At 41.8% G+C, this 22675-nt stretch overlaps 1 protein-coding gene and 1 long non-coding RNA gene across 6 annotated transcripts in view; one reads left to right on the top strand and one right to left on the bottom strand.

Moving 5' to 3' along the window:
• TMEM132B (transmembrane protein 132B) overlaps positions 1–22675 on the top strand; it is a 374357-nt gene that overhangs the window by 219222 nt on the left and 132460 nt on the right. The window lies entirely within an intron of this gene.
• Positions 10518–17532, bottom strand: LOC144299724 (uncharacterized). Of its 3 annotated transcripts, XR_013366389.1 has the most exons (3): positions 17489–17525; positions 12275–12442; positions 10518–11456 (listed from the first exon to the last, which is right to left on the bottom strand). It is a non-coding gene; the product is annotated as an uncharacterized LOC144299724 (long non-coding RNA). The 3 variants fall into 3 exon arrangements; XR_013366390.1 differs by lacking the exon at positions 10518–11456 and having other exon boundaries at positions 12023–12442; positions 15168–17532; XR_013366388.1 differs by lacking the exon at positions 10518–11456 and having other exon boundaries at positions 12023–12442.

Genomic DNA, 22675 nt, shown 5'->3' with positions numbered 1-22675 from the left:
AACCAACTGAGCCCCCCAGGTGCCCCCAGATTGTGACTTATGATGCCGATCAGCACCTCACGCCGCAGGGGACCGTTCTAGCTGAGAAGTCCCGAAGGGAACCCGAGCCTGAGCAGCATTCCAGGGAGCTGTGTCTGCCTTGGGTGATGCTCCCCGAGCTCCTGCTACTATGTTCCTTCTTCAAGGTAGAGCGTGGGCCTCTGCTGGCTTTCCAGGGAAACCTGGCCGGAGCAGAGGCCCAGGTGTGCGGCGGCCGGTGGAGCCGGAGCTCCGGGAGATGCCCGCCGTGTCCAGCCGGTGGGGAGGAGGGGCCGGTCGTGCCGGTCCCCCGCCAGGCCTCCCTGGCTGCAGACTTCGTGCGGCGGTGTGCGGGGAGGGGTGCAGGCGCCCTCTCCCTCCGCGGCCTCCAGTGGAGCCAGGGAGCTCCCTGAGGATGGAGCCGGGCCCTGGGGTGAGCTGCTCCGTGACCCCACAGCATCCCCGGAAAGACCGGTAAGTGGCAGTTCTGGGACCCCTGCCGGGAAGAACCGCCTGGATTCTCTGCTTCAAGAGAGTCTCAGCGAGCTGAGTAAGGATCATTGCTGCGGATATTTTCCCCTGTGTTCTCGGTAACAGTTCTTAAGATAGAAAGTGAAGTTATCTTAAATTGAAATGGAAACATTATAATTAAACATTTACAACCAAAGCAGATTTATAGCTATGGTGGTTACATTTTTCATTGTCAGCAGATGCCACTGAAGCTAAATAACCCATTGAAATTGTGAGAAAAAAAATTTTTTTAAACGTCTGTTAACAATGGTAGTCTTTATTCTATTTGTTTTCGCTGGTGCCTTAGTGACAATAAAATAGAAGGCAGCCGTGCACCGTGAAATTGAGCTGAATTGGGAAGGGCAAGGCTGCTGAAGTTTATTTTCTTCCCCCGTGGTAATTTATTATAGTTGCCTGCACAGTGGTTGGGAAACATGTATCTATTCGGGGTGGCTGCTGGGTTGAAGGAGGTGTCATATTTTTATTCCCATTTCTCTTATTTTTCCTAAAGATGAGGATAGGTCATTGTCCTCATTTGCATACAGGACTTGGTGTCCGTAACAGGATAAAACGGCCCTAATTATTGGAATGACATCTCACTTTATATGTGCTTCTAGTTTGTGGGGTGCATTCTTCTTTACTTTGGTCCGTGTAATTTTAAAAATAATGCAAGGTCATTGTCCAAAATTGAAAAACAGAAAATGTAAAGAGCTGCTATTAAGGTATTTTTAAAGTTCCACTCAGTGCTCTCTCTGAATTGATTACATTCTGTATAAACAATTTTCTCTCCTGCTTTTTGTTTCTTGGCTTTGTATTTTATCATAGGCATTTGCAAATGTAATGGCAAACTTTTTGTAGACCTTTAAATAGTTCCTCAGTATTTCCTCATGTGGATGTTATGTAATTTCCTTAGTGGGGCCAGCTAGGTTGTTTCAAATATTGTGTTGCTCTAAATAATGCTTGAATCTTCGTCTTTTTGGTTATTTCCTTAGGTGCATTTCCAGAAGCCATGGTACTGGCTATTGACATTTTTAAAGACTTATCACACACTTTGGGAAATTGCTTCTCAGGGAGGTATAAGTTAATACCTGTGATGGTCAGTTTTGTGCTCTAACTTGGTGAGGCTGTAGTCCCCAATTATTCAATCAAACAGGAACATAGGTATTCCTCTGAGGTAGATGTGATGAAAGTTCATAATCAATTGACTGAAAGGAAAACAGATTATCTTAGATAAAATGTGGTGGGCCTGGTCCAGTCAGTTGAAGTACTTTTACGAGCAGAACTGAAGTCTCCCGCAGGCAAGAAGAAATCCTGCCTGTGGACGGCAGCTTCAGTTCCTGACTGACATGGTCCAGCCTGTGTTTCCTGAAGCCTTGCCCTTTAAGTTTTATTTTATTTTTAAAAATATTTTATTTATTTGAGAGAGAGAGAGAGAGAGAGAGAGAGCACAGCAGGCAGAGGGAGAGGGACAAGCAGACTCCTCACCAAGCTGAGAGCCCAATGCAGCTCGATCCCGATATCGAGCTCGATCCCGATATTGATCCCGATATCCAGCCCAATGCAGGATCCCGATATCCTGACCTGAGCCAAAGGCTGACACTCCATTGACTAAGCCACCCAGGCACCCCTGCCCAATAGGTTTTAAAGTTGACCAGCCAGCCCCTTGCAGTTGCTTAAGCCATTTCCTTCCAGCATGTCTCTTACTCCTACTGGTTCCCTGGTTGAGCCCTGAGTGATGCACTTTGCCAATAGAAAGTATATCAAGTGCTCCCTCTCAAAGTATTATTATCATATTAACATTTTCACTTATTTAATTAACATAATCTGTATCCCACTGTTTTCTAAATTGTTTTTCTCTCTAATGGGACCAAAGAGCTTTCAGATGCTTATTGATCATTTGTCCTTCTACTTTTGGTAATTGTTGTTTCCCACCTTTGGTTGAGGAGGCCCACTGTGTGTTTGCATCCTCTCCTGCTCTGTCATTTACTAGTGGCTTTGATTGCTTCAGTTTCTTCATTTGTAAGATGGGGTTACAGTACCTCCCTATGCCAGTTATTATTGTTTTTCCTCTCTGCCCGTGGTTCACTTTTCAACACCTGCTCAGAGATCATGGGATGGATGGTAAGCATGTCTCCTTTGCAGTGAGCATGGTTTAAGCTTTGTCAGTAGAGAGTGCAGGAGGAAAGGCGTTCTCCTTAGGCATCTGGGGGTTGCTGTCTTGTGTTCTTCCTGCCACCTTTCGACTGCAGTGGTGCATGTGGAGGACATGGTGTGTCACATACACTAAACATGAACCTGAGCATGCAATCACTCTGTAAGCTCACAGCCTTGGCCTGGCCTGGCCTGGGGACCACTTTGCTGTGGCCTTCCCACGTTGGACACTGTGCACCGCAGGTCTTGTGTCACCCTGCCAGGTGATGGACTCCCAATGCCCCCTGTATGCCCACATGCTAGCCTTGGCCTTCTTGTGCCTAGGAGACCTGACTCCTGTGGCCCCTGGTGTAGACATTTGGCACCCCAGGCTTTGTGCCGCCCTACTGGTGAGTGGGCTCCTGACATGGATCAACTATGTGCCTCCCCACCAGCATCTGTCCTCCTGCAGTGTTCCCTGCTGATCTGGTGACTGTGGGCCAGCTCTGGGCTGAGCAACCTGACTCTATATCCTGGGGCCTGGAACCTTGCTCTCTCTAAGAAAGTCTGCACCTCAGCCTTATGAAGGCCTTCTCCAACCCTTGTCAAGTTGTTTTACTCTCCATCAGCTCTAGGAGATTCTTTTGAGATTTTTAAAAAATTATTATTATATTGATAATTTCTTTCCCATTGTAGTTCATAATTATTTGTATTAAAATTTTCTTATTCAAATTACTGATTGGACCCTGACTGTTACCTTCCATCACAGAATTACTATGAAGATCTATGAAGATTTTATGAGATAATTTTATGTCTGTAAATGGTCAGAGCTCAATGAACTTTAGTTCTTATGACTTTAGGCATTTTCTTACTGATTTCTAGGAGCTATTTATATGTTAAGGATGTGAACTTTATTTATTTATTTATTTTTAAAATATTTTATTTATTTACTCATGAGAGAGACACACACACACAGAGGGAGAGAGAAGCAGAGACACAGGCAGAGAGAGAAGCAGGTTCCATGCAGGGAGCCCTACGTGGGACTTGATCCCGGGTCTCCAGGATCACACCCTGGGCTGCAGGCGGCGCTAAACCGCTGTGTAACCAGGGCTGCCCAAGGATGTGAACCGTAAAATAGACCTTTAGAAAGGTAATATAATAAAGTGGCCTGTGGAATATCTAACTAGAAGGTCTGATTTTATATTTATTAAGAAGTAACCAGACTTAAGTGTAACCTTCTAGTAAAAGAAACTTGGATTTGAATTCAGGCTCTAATTTGCAACCTTTGGGAAAATCATTTAGCCTCTTCTGGCCTTTTGTTTCTCACTTGTTAAACAGTGAATACAAAAAATAACTGCCTTATTGGGTTGCTGGGAAGATTACAGAAAAAAATAATACAGCTTCTAGTATATTTTTTCCTACATGGTATGCCCTTCATAAATTACTCTTTCTTTTCCCTTCCCAATTCATGTCATCCAGTTTCACTGGTAATGAAGTGTGTCATTTGCGTTCATAATCAACCTTATGAAGTCATCAATATGGGTGTTATTTTTAATCTAGTTTTACAGATGATTAAAAACAAAGGAATAAAGTCATCGAACCATTTAGCATGGCACAGCCTGTTAGTTGCAAAGAACTATAGTGTTGCATTTGGGACTTAATTTTACCCTACTTAAAATTTACTAAGTTACCCCATAGTCTGTGCATTCTTGGTGACTTGGACCTTTTGTCACTATGAAATTACCCTCTTTATCCTTTTTGTGCTTTTTGTCTTAAAATCTACTTTGATATTAATATTATATCATTTTTCTTCTGGTTACTGTTCACATGGCCTATTTCTCAAACTTTTAACTTCAACCCATATTTAAAATATTTTGATATTTTGATTGGGTCTCTTGTATATTTTCATTTTTTGTTGCTCTGTCCTTGTTTACTATGTGGAATGTTTTGTTCATTAACATTTAACGCAATCCATGATACTATTGTGTTTTAATCCGTGATCTTACTACATGTTTTCTCTTTATCATTCCTGTTCCATATTTTTTTTTCTTTCTTTTGGATTGATTAAGGGAAAGGATAGAATAATAAAAAAGGTTCTCAATTAGCTGTGAATTTGCACACTTTAATTCTTTTGTGGCTACTCTATAGAATTCAACACATCACATTTGTTTATCAGTAGCTAATATTATTTGGTAATGTTGACATATTTCCAACAACTGCTTATAATACTTAAATTCCATTTATCATGTTCCATAACTGTATTCTATTATTTTTTAAAAGATTTTATTTATTTATTTGAGGTAGAGAGAGAGGGAGAGAGAAGAGAGAGGAAGAGGAGGTTGAGAGAGAGAGAGTGTGAGCTGGGGAGCAGGAAGGGCTGAAGGAGAAGCAGACTCCCCGCTGAGCAGGAAGCCTGTTGTGGCGCTGAATCCCAGGACCTTGGGATCTAGACCTGAACTGAAGGCAGATGCTTAACCAACTGAGCCACCCAGGTGCCATACTATATTCTATTATTGTGTAGATCAATACACTATTAGTGTTACCTTTTTATAGTCAGTATTCACTTATATTACCCACATATTTGCCATTTTCTTTACTTTTTTCCTTGCTTCCTGCATTTCTATTCTATCATCTGGGCTCACTTTTTCTTCTGCTTTCTTCAGCATTTTATTTAGTAGTGTCTGGTATAGGTAAAATGTTACCAGTTTCTGTTGGAATGAAAATGCCTTCCTTCATTTTTGTTGTGGAAGAATATTTTCCCTGATTGTAGAAATCTAAGTTGGCAGTTATTTTCTTTCAACACTTTGAATACATCATTATATTGTCTTCTGGCTTACATTGTTTGTGTTGAAAAGTTATTGTCAGTCTAACTAGTTTTACTTTCAAGGTAATAATCTTTCTTCTTTCTGTGTCTGCTTTTTAAAAAAGTAAAAAAAATTCTTGAGGTATAATTTGAACGCAATGAAACACACCCGTTTTAAATGTAGGTTTTGATGAGTTTTGACAAATGCATTCCCTTACTAATCAGTACCACTAGCAGGATATATGATATTGCCATGACAACTGATGGTTTCCCTGTGCATTACCCCAGCCAACCTCCCCCACTCCTGTTCCCAGGCAACCACTGACCTGCTTTCCATCTCTGTAGGTTAGATTGGCCATCTCTAGAGTTTAATATAGATGTAAAGATGGGTCTTTTGCTCAGTATGATGTTTTGAGATTTTTCCATGATGTTGAGTGTGTTAGACTCTGTTTCTTCTCCTTTTTTTCCAGTGGAAGTTTATGGTATAAATACCATTTATTATCTATTTGCCTGTTCATAGACATTTACATTTTTTCAAGTTTCATACTAGTATGAAAAAAACTCGCATGTACATTCATAAACATTCTTTCTGTGGAGATATATTTATATTTCACGTGGTTAAATCCTCAGGATTAGGATTACTGCAGCATATTCTAAGTGCATGTTTAATTTTGTAGAAAACTGCCAAATTGCTTTTCAAAGTGACTATATCATTTATACTTCTTTTATACGTCCTGTAGCAAGGATGCTCCACATCCTTGCCAACATTTGATATTGGCAGCCTTTAATTTTAACCACTCTTGCATGTATATCTTGTATTTCTTTAATGACTAAATATTTTGAGCATCTTTTCTTGTGCTTATTTGGCGTTCATATATTTTCTTTGTTGAAACATTGTTTCAAATCTTTTATCCATGGCGGGGGGGGGGACCAGGTCAACTGTTTTCTAATCATTACATTGTAAGAGTTGGTTTTATATTTTGGATACTCATCTCTTATTACATACATATTTTGCAAACATTTCCGACTAGTCTGTGCTTTCCTTCTTATTTTCTTCCAATGCCTTTTGAAGAACAAAAGCTCTAGATTTTAATGAAGTATAGCATATCAATTTTTGATTTTATGGGTCATGATCTTTACATCCTATCAATTTTTTGCCCTACCTGAAGTCATAAGGATTTTGTACCACATTTCCTTATATGGGTTTTATAGTACAGCTTTAATGATTAGGCCTAGAATTAATTATAGTTTATTTTTGCAAATGGCCAGAAATAAGGGTCCAGGTTATGTTCTTTTTTCTCTTCTTTTCTTTGTTCTCTCTTTGTCTATCCTTACTTTTCCCTTATTTCCTTTTCTTTTTTTTTTTTGCCGTTTGTTGAAAAAATTCTTTCCTTGTTGAAGTACCTTAATACCTTTGAGAAACATCAACTGACTATATTTTTTCAAGTCTATTTCTGGACTCCCTATTTGGTGCCATGCTACATGTCTATTTGTCCATATTAATTTAATTATCTTGAATCCAGATAATATAAGCTCTTCAATTTCATCTTCTGTTTCTTTTTTTTTTTTTTTTAATTTTATTTATTTATTCATGAGAGACACAGAGAGAGAGAGGCAGAGACACAGGCAGAGGGAGAAGCAGGCCCCATGCAGGGAGCCCCACGTGGGACTCCATCCCGGGTCTCCAGGATCACACCCTGGGCTGCAGGCGGCGCTAAACCGCTGTGCCACCGGGGCTGCCCTCATCTTCTGTTTCAAAATTGTTCTACTATTCAAAGTCTTTTGTATTTCAATATATGTTTTGGAATTAGTTTATCAAGTTTTACAAAAAAAGCCTGCTGGGATTTTTGACTGAAATTATTTTGAATCCATCAATTTGGAGGAGAAGTAACATACATTTTAATAATATTTATTAAGTGTTATGTTCTATGAATAGGTTACTGCTATCAATTTATTTAGGTCTTATATACATATATCTTTTCTCAGCAATGTTTTATAATTTTTAGCATGCAGCTATTGCAAATATTTTGTTGCATTTATTCTGAAGTATTTTTAATGCTCCTCCTGCAAATGGTACTCTTGTTTAAAATTCTAATTTAAAAATGCAATTTTTTATACTGATGTTATATTCTGTGATTTTACTAATCTGTTGTTCTAATAACTCTTTTGATAGTTTTCATAAAACTTGCTATATAGATCGCCATCAGTTATGCCTCCTCTTATTAAAGGCAGTTTACTACCTCTTCTCTATTTTGAGTACTTATTATTTCTTTTTCTTACCTTATTATTGAGAACACCAGTACAATGTTGTATAGAAGTGGTGATGTTGGACAACCTTCCCTTCTTCCTGGTCTTATGGAGAAAGCATTCACTCTAAAACCATTAAATATATGTTACCTGTACTTTTTTTGGCATATGTGTGGATGTATTTTATGAGATTGAGGGAGTTTTGTTCTATTTCTACTTTGCTGAGAGGATATATTGTATTGAATTGTGTCAAACTTTATTTCTGCTTTTGTTGAAGTCATCATACATTTCTTTTAAACTTATTACTAATGTGAAGTACACTGATTTTCATATGTGAAATCAGAGAGAGGGGGAGAGAGAGAGAATACACATGTTCAAAGGTGAACAAGCAACAATGTAAATGAAATATGGGATAAAATGTTAATAGGCAAATCTGGGTGTTCTTCATAATATTCTTATTCTTGAAACTTTCTATAAGTTTAAAATTATTTCCAAATAAAATGTTAAAATGTTTTTAAAAATCTAAGACTGTGCCTGAGAACTGCAGTATCACATTTCCCTGTGGGTATGTGTTTGTAGTCTATTCTTTTGAATATTCATATTTTGACAGTTCATATTTCCTTGTCTCCCTGTGTGTCTGGTTATTTTTCATTATATACCAGGCATTGTGTTTTTGGAACTGTTCATGGAAATTATTGGAGTCTTTAGTTGAAGTTACCTTTCTTCAAGAGGGTTTATGTTTGCTTTTGCAGGTACCTAGGAGCACAAGCATTCTGGGATAACAGAGAAAACTTGGATCATCTTGATACACTTTCAGGAACTGACATGATTTGAAATAAAACTGAGTGGCAGCCCATTTTTGGCTCACTTCCATTCCCATGATATGGCCCTGGGTGTTCCCAAACAAATTTAAGTGTCTGTATTTTCTAGGTTTCTGCCACTTTGTGGTCTCTGGACTTCATTATATGTCTGTAGCCCTGTGAGGTGTCAAAAGGTATCATCCCCTCAGCTTCCCTGAGCCATGTCTAGGCTCATCTCCCTTGGCCTCTGTCATTTCCTGCATTCTGGTTCAGTAGTTTCTCATGTTTATGTTTCTTTACCTTTTTGGCGTCCCTCAGTAAACCACCCTTATATTTCAATCAGGTTTTCTTGTTGTCCTTGGTAGGGTTGCTGATTGGGATTATCCAGGCATCCATTTCTGAAAGCAGTGGTTTCCCATCTTGATTGTTTTACTGCTGTAAGAGAGTCCATGACAGGGAAAGATTACGGCTTATTTAACCATTCCTGCATCAGTGGACCTTTAATTTGTTTACAAACTTACTGTTTCCAAAAATGTGGGTTAATTGTGTTTGTACATGTCTCTTGTGAACTTTTTAAAGTGCTTTTCTAGAAAAGGTTCCAGGAAATTAAATACCAAGTAATGGGGTTTGTATATTTTGAAGCAGCCAGTTGTTTTCCAAAATGGCTATACTAATCAATATCCTACGAGCAACGTGTGAGAGTTTTCATTTCCCTGCATTCTTTTCAGTACTCAATATTATAAAATCTTTTAAATGTAATTGGTTTGGTGAGTGACAATAATATCTTCTTTTTTTGACAATAATATCTTTTTTCCTGATTTTTATTTCAGTGACTGCTAGCCATGTCAAACATCTTTTCATATATTTATTGGCCATTTGCACTTCCTTTTCTGTGAAACCCCTTTTCATTTTATTTGGCTGTGGGCTTATATTTATTGATTTATAGGTGTCCATTATGTATTTTGGATATTAGCTCTTTACTTATATACCAGATATTGTCCCAAATTTGTCACATCCATTTAGTTTTTATGGAGTCTTTTGTCTTACGTATGTTTAAAATTTTATGGTAACCGTGCTATTAATCTTATGTTCTATGACTACACTATATCTTGCTCACTAAAATCTTAAACTTTGTATCCTATAATTTTCCTAACAATCCTGGTTTGTTTTTGTGTTTTTGCATGTCAGTGACTTATAATCCAACATTAAACATTTTTTGTTGTTCACTCATATATTTTGAGTTCTTGCTGCTTGCATTTTACTTTCAGATTTCATGGTATCACTTTTAAATTAAGAGCATTTGGTGACCTTTTCATAGACTATAAAAGTTGTTGCTTCTTCTCAGCACACACTTTTTTCTAGTTTTGTTTTGTTTTTTTTCCTAATGATGACAGTAAACTTTAGCATGAAATGTGCAGAAACCTGGATCGAACATCAGGGGAAAACAGATCAGAATTTTGGTTGCCAACCAGCTTTCTATGTATCTGTCTAGGCACAAACATTTTGTCCCTTTGAGCCTCAGTTTCCTCTGTCTCAAAATGAGAGAATTAATCTGCAAACTCCAAATTCTTTTCCGGTTCTCATATTTTTATAATTCTATCTTGATGAAATTTAATCTTTTAAAAGATTGGTATTGGTGTTGCTTAAGACTTTTGACCTGAAAGTAAATTATGCATTGAAAACCAGGGGCAGAAAAAACATTGAAAACCTTCTCTCGCAGAGTTATTTCCCAAATGTCATATACGGTATATTAGTCTGTTTAGAGACCTTCCATTAAACAACGTAAAGGATGGGTGACCAAATACACTTGGAAAATACTTCTTATTTCTTACTGTGCTCATAATCTACTCTTGAAGATTCCAAATGCACATTCACTTCATAAAGTCTGCCAGTTCATGAGGGCAGGTGACTGTCACCGAACCCCAAAGAAGGCAGGAGTTCTCAGCTCGGGTGTGCCAGCCCCACTTGTCTCTGTGCCACAGCCAATCACGCTGCCCTTTTAGGTTGTCCCTGTCTTGTTAATTACTGTTTGGGCAGCTGGTCCTAATCCCCTACCCCAGGAACAGGGCCAGGCCCAACAGAAGACATCTCTTGTCTTTGCTGAATCTACCATTGTTTTGCTTTTGCACATGGCTCTGAAGAGCTGAATGAAGCTTTCAAGGAGAGCTCATTTGAACAGAGATTTTTGGGTCCTAGCTTAGACCCACCTATGCTGATGGTTCCCTGTTGTGAATCCCAAATTTCCATTTTCAGAAACAGGCAAGCAAATTTATCATTATGGCAACTTTACAGCTGAAAAGCACTATGACCTAACTTTAATCTGGCATCTCAAATAAAATTATAAGTATAAAATAAGATGTTAGTGTTGAATTCATTGTTTCTCTTTTCAGTTTTCCATCGTGAACCTGTTCGTAACAGTTGTCATGCAGCAGGTACCTGCATAAACTAGGGGTGTGTACATGCGGGTGGGCATTTGTCTCTGGTTATTTCTAGTGACCCCACTGCACGTGAAGGGGATGGAGTGAGCGCTCTATTTTGAAACCAAGTGCCCGCAGTTCACTTGGCCTCTCCAGTGATTTAAGGTCTTCCAGATAGGCGTTTCCAAAGATAGAGTTGTGATAGCAACCATCTTGCTTAAAGCTTAAAAGAGAAAACATTTCTGTCATCCAGAAATCTGCTTATTTATCTCTTAGGAAAACATTTATAAATATAGTTTTAAGGAGACAGAAACCATTCCATTCTGGGTGATCTTGTTAAACTCCTCAGTTTGTTTATATTCCATTTGAACACTTTCCTGTTGCCTTTGCTGCTGCTTCTCTTCAGCAAGTATGCGTGGTGTCTTCTTTGATGCTTATTCTCGATCACGATAGAAACTGAAATATCTCTCAGTGAAATGGTGAAATTTTACATGCGAGGCACCAGCACTCTTTATTTTTCCCTCTGTGAAGCTAATAAGAAAACTTTAAATGTAGAACTTAAAATGAGTCTACACTGAATTGGACTCATTAAAAACTTAAAACACACGTCACCATCCAAGGCCCTCCAGCGATTTGAACAGAAGGTGCTCTATGTATTAAAAGAAGAAATAAGCAGTTTGAGTTTAATAGAACACAACAAACAGCCATTGATGAGTCAAGGGGACTCTGGAGGGATTCCTAATTGGGGGTTGGGGAGAGGCGAGTCTTCTATGGTGCAGAGGCCACCGCACATTCCAGGAGTGGGGATGGTGGGGTGGGAGGAGGGGAAAATAAAGACCCTTCCAGAGGGAGGATCGGGGAGGCGAGGAAGTGAGGTGCCAGCAAACACAAGTGGTGGCCGCTCCCTGGGAAACTGAGGGCCTGAGTTCAAAGGCAAGAATGCGCACTGACAAGGATAAAGCCTGTCACTTGGGGACATTTGTGGGCATCCCCACTTGTACTCAGGAGCTAAAGTAAATCAGATTTGAAATTCTGCCCAGCCTGGAAAGGCACAGAGGACTCTCCTAAAGGGTTTGGGAGAAATTTGCAAGGATATGTTGGCGCCGAGAGGTTTGAATAAGAAAAAATACTGATCAAAGAAAGAAGTGTGTATGCATGATTTTTTTTTTTTTTTGGAAGTTTGGAAGTGTCCTTATTCTATCTGGACTATTTTCTGAGTTTCTTGAAAATGGTTGCTTTCACACATGGTTCTCCTGGGATGGATTGCTTTTCAAGGGTTTGCAGAATTCTTGTAAAAAAAGGGGAGGGGGGGAATCTAAAGGTGTGTGTGTGGTCAGTGTGAAGCTCACCAGTAATTTGACTGCACCTCCAGCCCCCTTGTGGTTAAGTGGAGCCACACGCAGATTTCTGGCCAATGAGTCATGAGTGGAAGTAGCATGTAATTCTCATGCAATTTCAGGCCAGACCATTTAGTCACTACAAAAGAACTTTCTGGAATCCTCCCCAGGTGATTGATCCTGGAATGAAATGACATACAATAGATCAGGGACTGACACACTTTTTCTACAAGGGCTATATAGTAAATATTTTTGGCTCTACAGACCTTGCACAAAAGCAGTAAATGGATGAGCACAGCTGTGTTCCAGTTACCCATTGGTTGTACAAACAAGTGGCAGGCCCGTGGAGTAGATAATCCCTGATGGTCGGGCAACATGAGAAATAAACTTATTTTTGAAGCCACTCTCAGTTCTGGGGTGATTTGTTGCCTCAGCACACCCAGCCTATTTGACTGATAGAAGGTGAAATGGGGGCCAATTTCATATTGATAAAAATGAGACAGCTTTCCCAAGAAGATGGTTGGGATAAAGCCCCAGACCACATCAGCTAAATGTGCATTTATTGATTGCCAGCTGTGTGCTCCTAATGGTGCACTTTCCTGATGCTCCTAAAACTGTTCCAAGGGAGCAGTCTAAAAATGTCTCCTTGTGGGAAGGATCCAAGAGCTGGGGTCTTGAAAGGCCTGCAGAGGACACATCTGATTGCCCGGACCTGGTCTCTGGGAGCCAGTGATTGTGGGGGTGGGCAACTGTTCCTGCCCCCACCCCTGCTGTGGAGCTGTCAGCTGGGAGGGGAAGATGGATAGAAAGACTTTTGTTTTACTGGCTACCTTGTTAATGCTCCTCTGTGCAACCCTCCACACTGCCCCGTGTCTCTTGCCCCATTCAGCCATGCAGGCCCCACACTGCATCACTTGACACTTATTCATGGGTCCTCCCCTAAAATCATTGTGCACTCCTCCAAGGAGAGGACTGGTTCTTCTCCATCTTTGTGTCCTCAGAGGCTGGCCCGTGGCAGGTGCTTCAGAAATTCCTGTGGCCCTCCAAAGCCTATGTCTGAACTTTCTGGGTTTTATCTGCAATTTCTTTAGCAAAATACATGTTTTCTGATGCCTCCTCCAAATCTCTGCTTTCTCAGCCAAGACCCCTCTCCAAAACCCAGTCTCTTCTACTTCCCTTACAACTTCCCACCTGAGACACACAGACCACCTGTACTGGGCCCTGGGCCCCCTGCCCTCCCGGCTGCAGATGGTTCTGGGGTGGCAGGGGGTTGTGGGGGGCGTCCTCCACTGCCCTTCTGAAGCTCATGCACATTTTATAGCTCAGAGGGGACTTGATTTTCTCATAGCAAGTGACAAAAAACTGATCCACGGGACAGACAGCTGTGAAATGGGTCTTCAGCTCCTCCTTTCTCCTCTTCATGTTCTCAGAGATTCATTAGTTCCTCCCTCAAGACTGCCTTTTTCCTCCTGATTGTGCTTGGCTTGAATGAACATTTTCTTTTTCCTCTAACTTGCGTTTGCCAATTTAGTTCTGCCATTTGGGGTTTGAATTTGGGGTGGAGGATGAATTGGTCTCCTGTGCTCAGAGCTGGAATAGGGGTCCCTGATCTTTTCGTTAATTACTGTTAGCTCTTGCTGCAGCACCAGTGATGCTTGCAGCATCATTCAGTTTAGCCAGCTGTGAGTATTCACTTTGGGTGGGACTGCTGCAGGAGCCAGGGATGGGGGGACGACGGATAAAATGCAGTTCCTGCTCTCTGAGTTGTAATGTGGATGTATCCAAGGGTAGGACAAGAGAGAGGAGGGAACAGTGGATCATGCAGGTGACAATGAAGATGCCTGGGACTCTCCTGGGACAAGGCTGGAAGAAGAGTATCCAGAACAAAGGCCACAGGTGTGCATATGCCGTGAGTATGATTCAAAGAGCACAGGTGAGCACATGCAGGCACCTGGGCAATGGGAATAGCAAGAACTGGGCTAGATGGGCAGGTGTGGATGTGGTGACCCGACTGTCCTCCTAGTGGAGTGCAAAGCCTACTTTGTGCATGGGATGGGGGTGGGGTTTGAACTGAGCTGTGGTGTGACCTGGTGTGTGTCTCAGGACACAAACTCTGTGGGGGGGCGGGGTGTGTGAAGAAGGGGGCGGAGGCCTGTCATGAGGCAACTCCAGTAAGATTCAATGAGTGGGAGAGAGGAGGACAGAGATTCAAGAGAGGAGTCTGGCTGGAACCAGCAGGACTTGGGGACAGATTCTATGTGGGAGACAGAGAACGGAGTAGGAGGCGGAGGTGTCCCTATGGCTTAAAATGCGGGCCGTGGGATGGGGCTGAAATAAAAGCCCTAGTTCACGTGTATTTATTTTAAAGTAGAAAAAAAATAAAATAGAGCTCATGGCTTGTTCCTGAAATGGTGTCACTGCTGGACTTGTCCCCCACCTCCCCACAAACGGGGAAAGCCACAAAAGCCAGAAGACCAAAAATAGGCAGCACACATCTGGGACCCTGAGGGAAGGAAGTGAAAGAGGCTATACCCCCAGGAGGCTGGCAAGGGCCATCTGATTTGGGGAGACCTTTCAGGGATTGGGGAGCCAAGGGCTACAGAACTCCCAGGTCCTTCAGGGCTGGGGACTGTGCAGTTGGGACCAGCTGGGTAGAAACCCGAGGCATGCACCGAGCCAGGAGAGAGACCTGTGGACATGAGACCTGTGGTCAAAGGGCTCAGCCGTCTCCGGTGCCCACTTCTGAGGATAGCTGGGGCTTGGAGTCCAGACAGAGATGGGTCCTGCCCTTGGCACACAGGGCAGCAGCATCAGGGTGACTTATGTGGACCTGGGAATCAGAGGACAAACAAGGCCTGTTCACAAAAGCCACTCCAATGGGAGAACAAGCCCTGTCATTGGTCACCTGGTTGTCTTGATTTTCTTTCTGTGAGACCCCTAATGGCACAGATGAGGCAGTGAAGATTCATGAACACTCAGATTTTCTGTGTGCCCAAAGACCACATTGGCAAGAGACATAAGTATGTGGCCATACAGTTTACAGTCCTCTTCGCATGCGATTGACATCGTCTTAGGACCTCATCATTTGGCCCCTTTCAGAACACCCCATCAATCTCGTCCCTGCGTGGAGCCAGCTTGTTCTCTTCAGACTCTGTGCTGGTTACCCCTTTCTAGGGCACCGTACAGATGTGGTTTCATTAACCGGGAGAGGGCTGGCTGAAGCCTAAATAACTGGGAAGGCTGCTTCTTAGTTCCCGCAGAGGGACCTCCATCTATACTTGGGGAAACACCAGCTCATGTTCTTGGCTCAAGTCCCTGTAGGGGCCATTCCTGCAGCCTCCTACTGTGATCCTGTCTGCTTATTCCAGGGTCTTTCTGACCGAGGCACATCTCTGTAAAGCTGCTGAGAAGGCATCTGCATTTTTCTAATTAAACCAAATACATTGTGGCTCCTCCAGCTCAGTCCATTTTCCTCTTTAACAGTCTTGCTCAGCTATTTGAGTGCATGGTAGTGCTCCTCTCTTTGAGCAGGGGGATTTTCCACTGTTTCAACCCATAGCTCAGAGTCATACAATTACATAAAACCAAGTCTCTTCTGAGATCACTGGGGCCAGTAGCACTAGTGCATGTCATTGGTGCTGGCTTTGAAGAGAAACCACTTTTGGGAGGACTAGCACCTGGCTGCTCACTCACAAGGAAGGAGCTGGAAATTTTTCACAAAATCTAATAATTGGCCATCCTTCGTAATCTTTTTAAATTCTGCTCTTTTTGAAGATTATGGAACATCATGTTTATTTAGAAAGTTTTGCAAAGTGCTTTAAGATTCCACTCCTCTCTGGAAGTTATCTTCACCTTCATATTTTCCCGCATCCCCTGTTTTCCATTAATGAAACAAAGGGAAGGGGTGTGGGTCTGTCCCCAATAGAACAATCTGAGTTATGAGTCTGCTTATTGCAAAGGGTTTTCTTAACCATTTGAATAATAAAGGTGGCAAGGAAGGTGATCTTAGTGAGAAATAATATCAAAATCAGATCAGAAAGCTCCCTGGCGGAGGCGTTGTCAACATCCAATTTGGTGAAAGTGGGATCTTCTTTAAATGGGGCTGTGGATTCTGAGAATTCAGACAGAAACAGAGCCTGTGAGTCTGATAGAAGGAGGTTCCTCTCCCTCAGAGCCACACGAGTACATGCTTATGTGGCCAGGTTGATGACGTGGAGGTAGGCAGGGGGCCATGTAACACAATGGGGGAGGGGTGGTGGGCTGCAGGGATGCGCCCCGTCTCACCAGGAGATGCTGTCTGTCTGTGTTAGCCTGTGGTTGCCACATAGGAATGTGTGCCCTGGGGCCACAAGATCTCCCACTGGTTGTGCGAAATCCAGATGTTGGAAGTTGATGTAAAGTATTTCAATTTTCAACTATTGACACTTAAAGAACCCCATGAAGGGCAGCACGTCTTCATACAAGTTTGTAGGCTTTGTCCAGAGAATTGCCCATAAGTGGCCCTCTCCTGTCATTTGCGGAAGGTGCTTTGGATCCTATGGTGTTTTTTCTCTCTGGAGCCTCAAATCTCATCCTACATTCAGGGTATTTTCTTGCTGCTCTGCTGCATACACCACACCTTACTCCATTGGTGGTCTCCTCCCCAAGTTGGGCAGTGGCTCCCTGCCCCTTCCTCATGCCTCAATCCCATGCTTTTCTCTGTGCTGTTCTCCTTGCTTCCAGAGAAGCCTCCTCCTCTGTCTGCCCTTCTGGACCTCCCCCACCTTCAGGGCCCAGCCCAGTTCCATCCTCTTCTGAGATACCTTCTTTGGCTGGATTTTACATTCATTTTGCCATTATTGTACACGTGAGGTGATTTGATTGAAAATACACTGGTCTCATGGTCCCTAGCTTCACTGGTATTTTAATCAAGACTCTCCTCAAACAGGAGGTGCCCAATGGAATTGGCTTAATACATAAAGGATATTAATTAGCTCACAAAATAAAATCCAAGGGGACATGTGACATCAGGCACAACTAGATCTAGGTGCTATGATAATATCCTCAAGACTCTGTGTCTCCATCTTTTGGCTTTGTGTTGGCTGTGTTAACTTCCTTTGGGGTGACAAGACGGTCCTCATTGGCTCTAGATCTTTACCCTATTGATAGGGCAATCTACTCACAAAGAGTCCTTTTCTTTCTCAGTGACCACAACAAAAATTGCCACTTATACTTCACTGGCCCCACCTGAGTCAATGTGCCCATCTCTGAAACGATCACTGGGACAGTGGAATAGAATACACTGATTGGCCTGGCTTGGGTCCCATGACAACTGTGGAATTTCCGATAATATGAGCTCCATCTGAGCCACATGGAGAAAGGTGTGGAGTGGATTTTTTGTCAAATAAAATTATCTATTGTTACCAGAAAAAAGGAAACAGATACTAGGTTGACTGAAATCATGTGTGTTCACTGTACTTAGATCTCCAAATAAATTAGAAAATTAAGCATTTAGAATTTGTAAATCTGAACTCTTAACCAGTTTTATTCTTAGACACTGATTCATCTTTTCATTCAAGTAAATAAATACATAAATAATTTTGTTTTTATTCACTGTGTGATGTGCTGGGTTGTGGAGTACTATGCTAAACAGAGAGAGTAAGACAGTGTGTGATGAGTCTGGCAGTGAAGCTGGATCTTAAAGAGTTACCCAATTAAGTATAATTATGAGAAATGATGTGAAGGAGAGATATTAGGAAATTTGAGTGTAAAACAGGGAGGTCTGGTACAATCTGGGAGGTCAGACATGACTTTCCTGAAGATGTGACACCAAACCAGGACCTAAACAATGATAAGTAGGTATAACCCAAGGGAAGGGTGGTTGGGTTTGGGGATATGGATATTGTTTCCATGTGCTCATTAAACAGATTGGATGTTGACATTAATACCAGCATGGATTAAGTTTCTATAAAGACTTATTAATAAAAAAGTTTCTATGAATTTTCTAAGGATGATTGCCACCAAGAAAATTTGGTTCTTTATTCTGGAAGGAAACTCAGCTGATTCACAGTTAGCCACCTGTGAACTTTTGGTCTATACAATTATGTTGGCAAATGTTATTGTTGGTAAACCATCCACAAAGCCTCATGCCCAAGACCTAAAGGCCCATGTAAATTAGCTGACTAGCTAAGCTTAGGGATGGATTTTGGGACCCCGAATGCAGCTTCCCTCTAGGACTCTAACTGGTCCCATGATGCTGAGACTTTCAATCTTAGTATTCATGGTATAATGTTCCAGCTGTTCCAACTGCCTTATAGGTTGCAGGGTAAGAATCAGTTTCCTAAATATTAAGTACACTAAAGGCAATTAAACTTCTTCCTCTGAGCTAAATAAAGCTTCTACTTGATGACACTTCCAATTCTCTCCTGACCCAGACTACTTTATTCAAATCCTACTTGTAAGGCAAATGGGTTTTCATTAGTGGCAGGATATTTTTAAAGTGCAATATTCATAATCCTCTGTTGCCTGGGTATCCCTTGAAAACCCAGGCTGTGGTCCAAACTGCTACATCCTTTTATTTCCACAATAGGACAGGATAGTAATGGGGTATGTTCAGAGTGTGATATGCACTTCCGGATTAATTTCCTTCTTCCTTTTCTAAGATCAACACCGTTAGGTATTTATAGATTTCCTTCTCTTTGTGCTGATCTTCTCACATTTTTGATTTGCAAAATCAATTTTATTTTGGCCCATTTTCTCAATTTATGATTGTGATTGCCTGAACTGATTGTCTTTGGAAATCCATAACTGTGCATTTGAGGAGAATCCAGTCACTTCACGGTAGAGTCCTTGAAGTCTCGACTCTCTGGTTTGAAAGGAGGCTCTGGAGTGACAACTCACCTCCAGCTTCTCTTTGCTGGGGGAATAGAATTGGTGGATGGTCATGGAGAACAATGTTCTCTTTTCCTCCATGGTCCAGGAAAGTTGAGGTTAATATCTATTTAAAAGATTGACCTGATGCAAATGATAAAGAATATCAACTTGAGAGCAGCTGAAATCCTTCTCAGCCAGGATCCACTTCTGCTGGGAGCAGGGCATCAGTGAGCCTCTAATAGCTATCAGATAAGAGGTGACTGCTTGGACTCTCTTGGCCTCTCTGACTTGGTTCAGAATGTCAAATGTCTGCTTTGGACTAGGCCACCTGTCTCTTTAGCTTCAGGATTGGGGGATGGGTAGAAAGTAGCCATGGCTCCCCTCTCTGATGTCCATAATCAAAACGAGTCTGAACATTGATTAGCCATCATTTGTATTGTATGGTCTGAAGTGCATCAGGCAACTTTGGTATTCACTATAATTGCTGTATGCAAGTTAACTGAGTTGCCCCAAGCATGAGTTCTAGAATTGATTTCCAGATCAGACTGCAGGAGAATTAGCCTAATACTGAAATTAGCAGTCAGCTTCAAGAGCATAGGCTAATTATTTATTTTGCTAAATAATGCAGACACGCTTTGGCTTAATTACAGTAGTTTTGCTGTGAAAGAGAATTGTGTCTCCATGTCACTGTAGCTCATTAATGACACTTTGCTCACTTTTATTGGCTACACTCTGCAGTGCCTTTTGGTTTGAAATTATTTTCTAATTTGCTAGTGTCATTTATGGAAGAGGAATATTTCCAGACTATCTTTTGTAGGTGAAATACTTGTGTTTTAGAAAAGCCTTAATGTTAATCTCTTCCTGGCTTTCAAAACCTGACTGTGTAAAAATAGGTCACCTTTGCCATCTTTGTGCATCTGCAAGTCAGCATTCAGTTAAATCCCAGCATCAGGGATCTCAAGGATCCCAAGTGCCAGGACCTTGTCCAGGACTCCTGAGGACTGAGCCCGCCAACTGTCAAGTGTCCCATGTTTGAGTCCTAGCTCTGCCACTAGGTAGCTGGGTGGCTTTGGATAAGTTATCTAGCATTTATGGGCCTCAGTTTACTCGTATGTAAAATAAGTGGATTCTTTCTTTTTTTAAAAAAAGATTTTATTTGTATTTATTTGAGAAAGATCAAACAGTGAGTGAGACAGAACACAGTGGGGAGAAGAGGCAGAGGGAGAGGGAGAAGCAGACTCCCCACTGAGCAGGGAGCCCAATGTGGAACTTGATCCTGGGACCCTGAAATCATAACCTGAGTTGAAGGCTGATGTTTAACTGACTGAGCCCCCCAGGTACCCTTAAGTGGGCTCATTCTTGTATTCATATATTACCTGAGTAGCTCCTGTGTGCCAGGGACTGTTGTAGGTACTAGAAAGAACAAAAAACAGGATTAGACAGGATTCCTCATCACCAGGAAGAGACAGTGGAAAAGACAAACAATAAGCACATAAGTGAATAAATGAGATCATTTAGGTGAGTGATCATTCTGTGACACAAATTAAAATGTAATTGAGACAGTGGGTGTAGGACAGGCTGTTTGAGGGAGGGGCACCAGGAACCTCCTCTCTGAGAATGTGACCTTGGAGAATGGTGATATCAGAAAGCTAAATAAAGAAAAGGAGCCATATCTGCAGAATTTGGAAGAAGAGCTATTCAGGCAAAGGAAGGAGCCAGTTTACAGCCCTGCAGGTGGGTTCCTTAAAGTGTCATCCAGCTCTTAAATTCAGAGATTCACGTGCCATGCATTTCAAACTGTGTCCCACAGGTTTTCCAGAGTAGCTTGCGTCATCTCTGCTCTGTTACCATTTTGGATTCAATTTTTGTGTCCTTATGTCGGGTTAGCATTTGTCCTCAGTGCCTTCCTATTCATTATGTGTTAAATCTCCCCCTTCTCTCGGCCCTTTGCTTCACGGACTGTGTCCTCACTAAGTGAAATTCAATCTCGGGATTGCCCTGTATTATCCCTCCTGGTTTCATGTTATTACTGGCCAGTTGATAGGATTGTAGCAGAGGAATGAGAAAATTCTTCTGCAGAAACCTCTTACAGAGTCACATGTCTTACTCCTTTCTCGATGACCAGAAATTGTCTGAAAATAATATGCAATTTAATATTGTAATTTACCTATTATTTTCAACAAGGTATGATGAAATGTGCTGAAAAGTGCTGGCACTTTTATCTAGTGTTATTATTTTAATTGATGAAGTCAGTTAGGAGAACAAGGCAGCTACCAAATAAATACTTTAGCAGATAAGGCACTAACTCCTGTAATGTAGATACATGACACCTTTGTAGGTCTAGATGGTATCTAGAAATGAGCTGCTCAGTGACAGTGTCTCATGCAACTTGATGAGCTGCTCAAGAGTTAGCAGGAAAGAGTCTGAGGGAGTCTCAGCTGGATGGAGAGACTCTGGCTCCTAGTCTCAATTCCAGTGAGGACCACCCTCCATATGTTACTGTGATTTTGTCAGATCAGTTGCTCAATGGTCTTTCTGCTGAATCCAGCCTCCTAGAGGGACATCTAGTCAACCCACTAATCGGGACACCTGGTCAGCCCATTGTCTCCTTATTTATCTTGATTACTGAGTTTTCTTGGTGACCCCTTAACTTGTATGCCCTAATCCTGGCTCTGATTTCAGGCTTCAGTGCCAACTAAATGGCTCCTTCTTCCTGTTGGCCTATGTTCCATGAGAATGTGCTGGCATCACCAAGTAGTTGCCTCAATCTACTTGTTTGGTCAAGCCAGTGTTTGATATCTAAAAATTGCTTGGAGAATACATGTATAGATATATGTGGCTAGACATCAGATAGTGCTACCCCTCTCATACTGGCTTCCACTTACTAGTCTTCTGATCTTGGACCTTCCCTCCCTCCCTCCCTCCCTCCCCTCCCTCCCTCCACCTCTCCCTTCATTTTTGAATGGGCAATGTGCTTCAGTGTCTCTACATGAACCATGGCATAATGATATTAACTTTAATAACATGATGAAACAATAATCATATCTAGATTCTATGCAGATCTTTGCGTGGCTGGCACCTTGTGGTCATTCATGTCTCTGCTCAAATTTCACCTCCAAAAAGAGATCTTTCTTTTTTTTTTTTTAAAAGATATTATTTATCCATTCATGAGAGACACACGTAGAGAGAGAGGCAGAGACACAGGCAGAGAGAGAAGCAGGCTCCATGCAGGGAGCCCGATGCGGAACTTGAACCTGGGACTCCTGGATCAGGCCCCAGGCTGAAGGCAGGCACTAAACCTCTGAGCCATCCAGGGATCCCCAAAAGAGATCTTTCTTGACCACAAATCCACAGTTGTTCTCTCTGCAAGTCACTGTCACATCAGCTTGTTTTCATTCTTCTGTAGCCATTACATTTTGAAATTGTGTTCTCACGTATTTGCCACTTGTCTCTCTGTTCTAGAATGTGAACTCCATGGGAGCAGGGACCTGGTTGGGTTTTTGACTACTGTGTCATCCTCAGCACCTAGAAAACAGTCTGGAACACCATAGATGCTCTTCA

This window comes from Canis aureus, chromosome 27 (genome assembly GCF_053574225.1).
Source record: "Canis aureus isolate CA01 chromosome 27, VMU_Caureus_v.1.0, whole genome shotgun sequence".
NCBI classification, from domain to species: Eukaryota; Metazoa; Chordata; class Mammalia; order Carnivora; family Canidae; genus Canis; species Canis aureus.
Note: the sequence above shows the minus strand (reverse complement) of the source record. Positions and strands in the feature narration are given on the sequence as shown.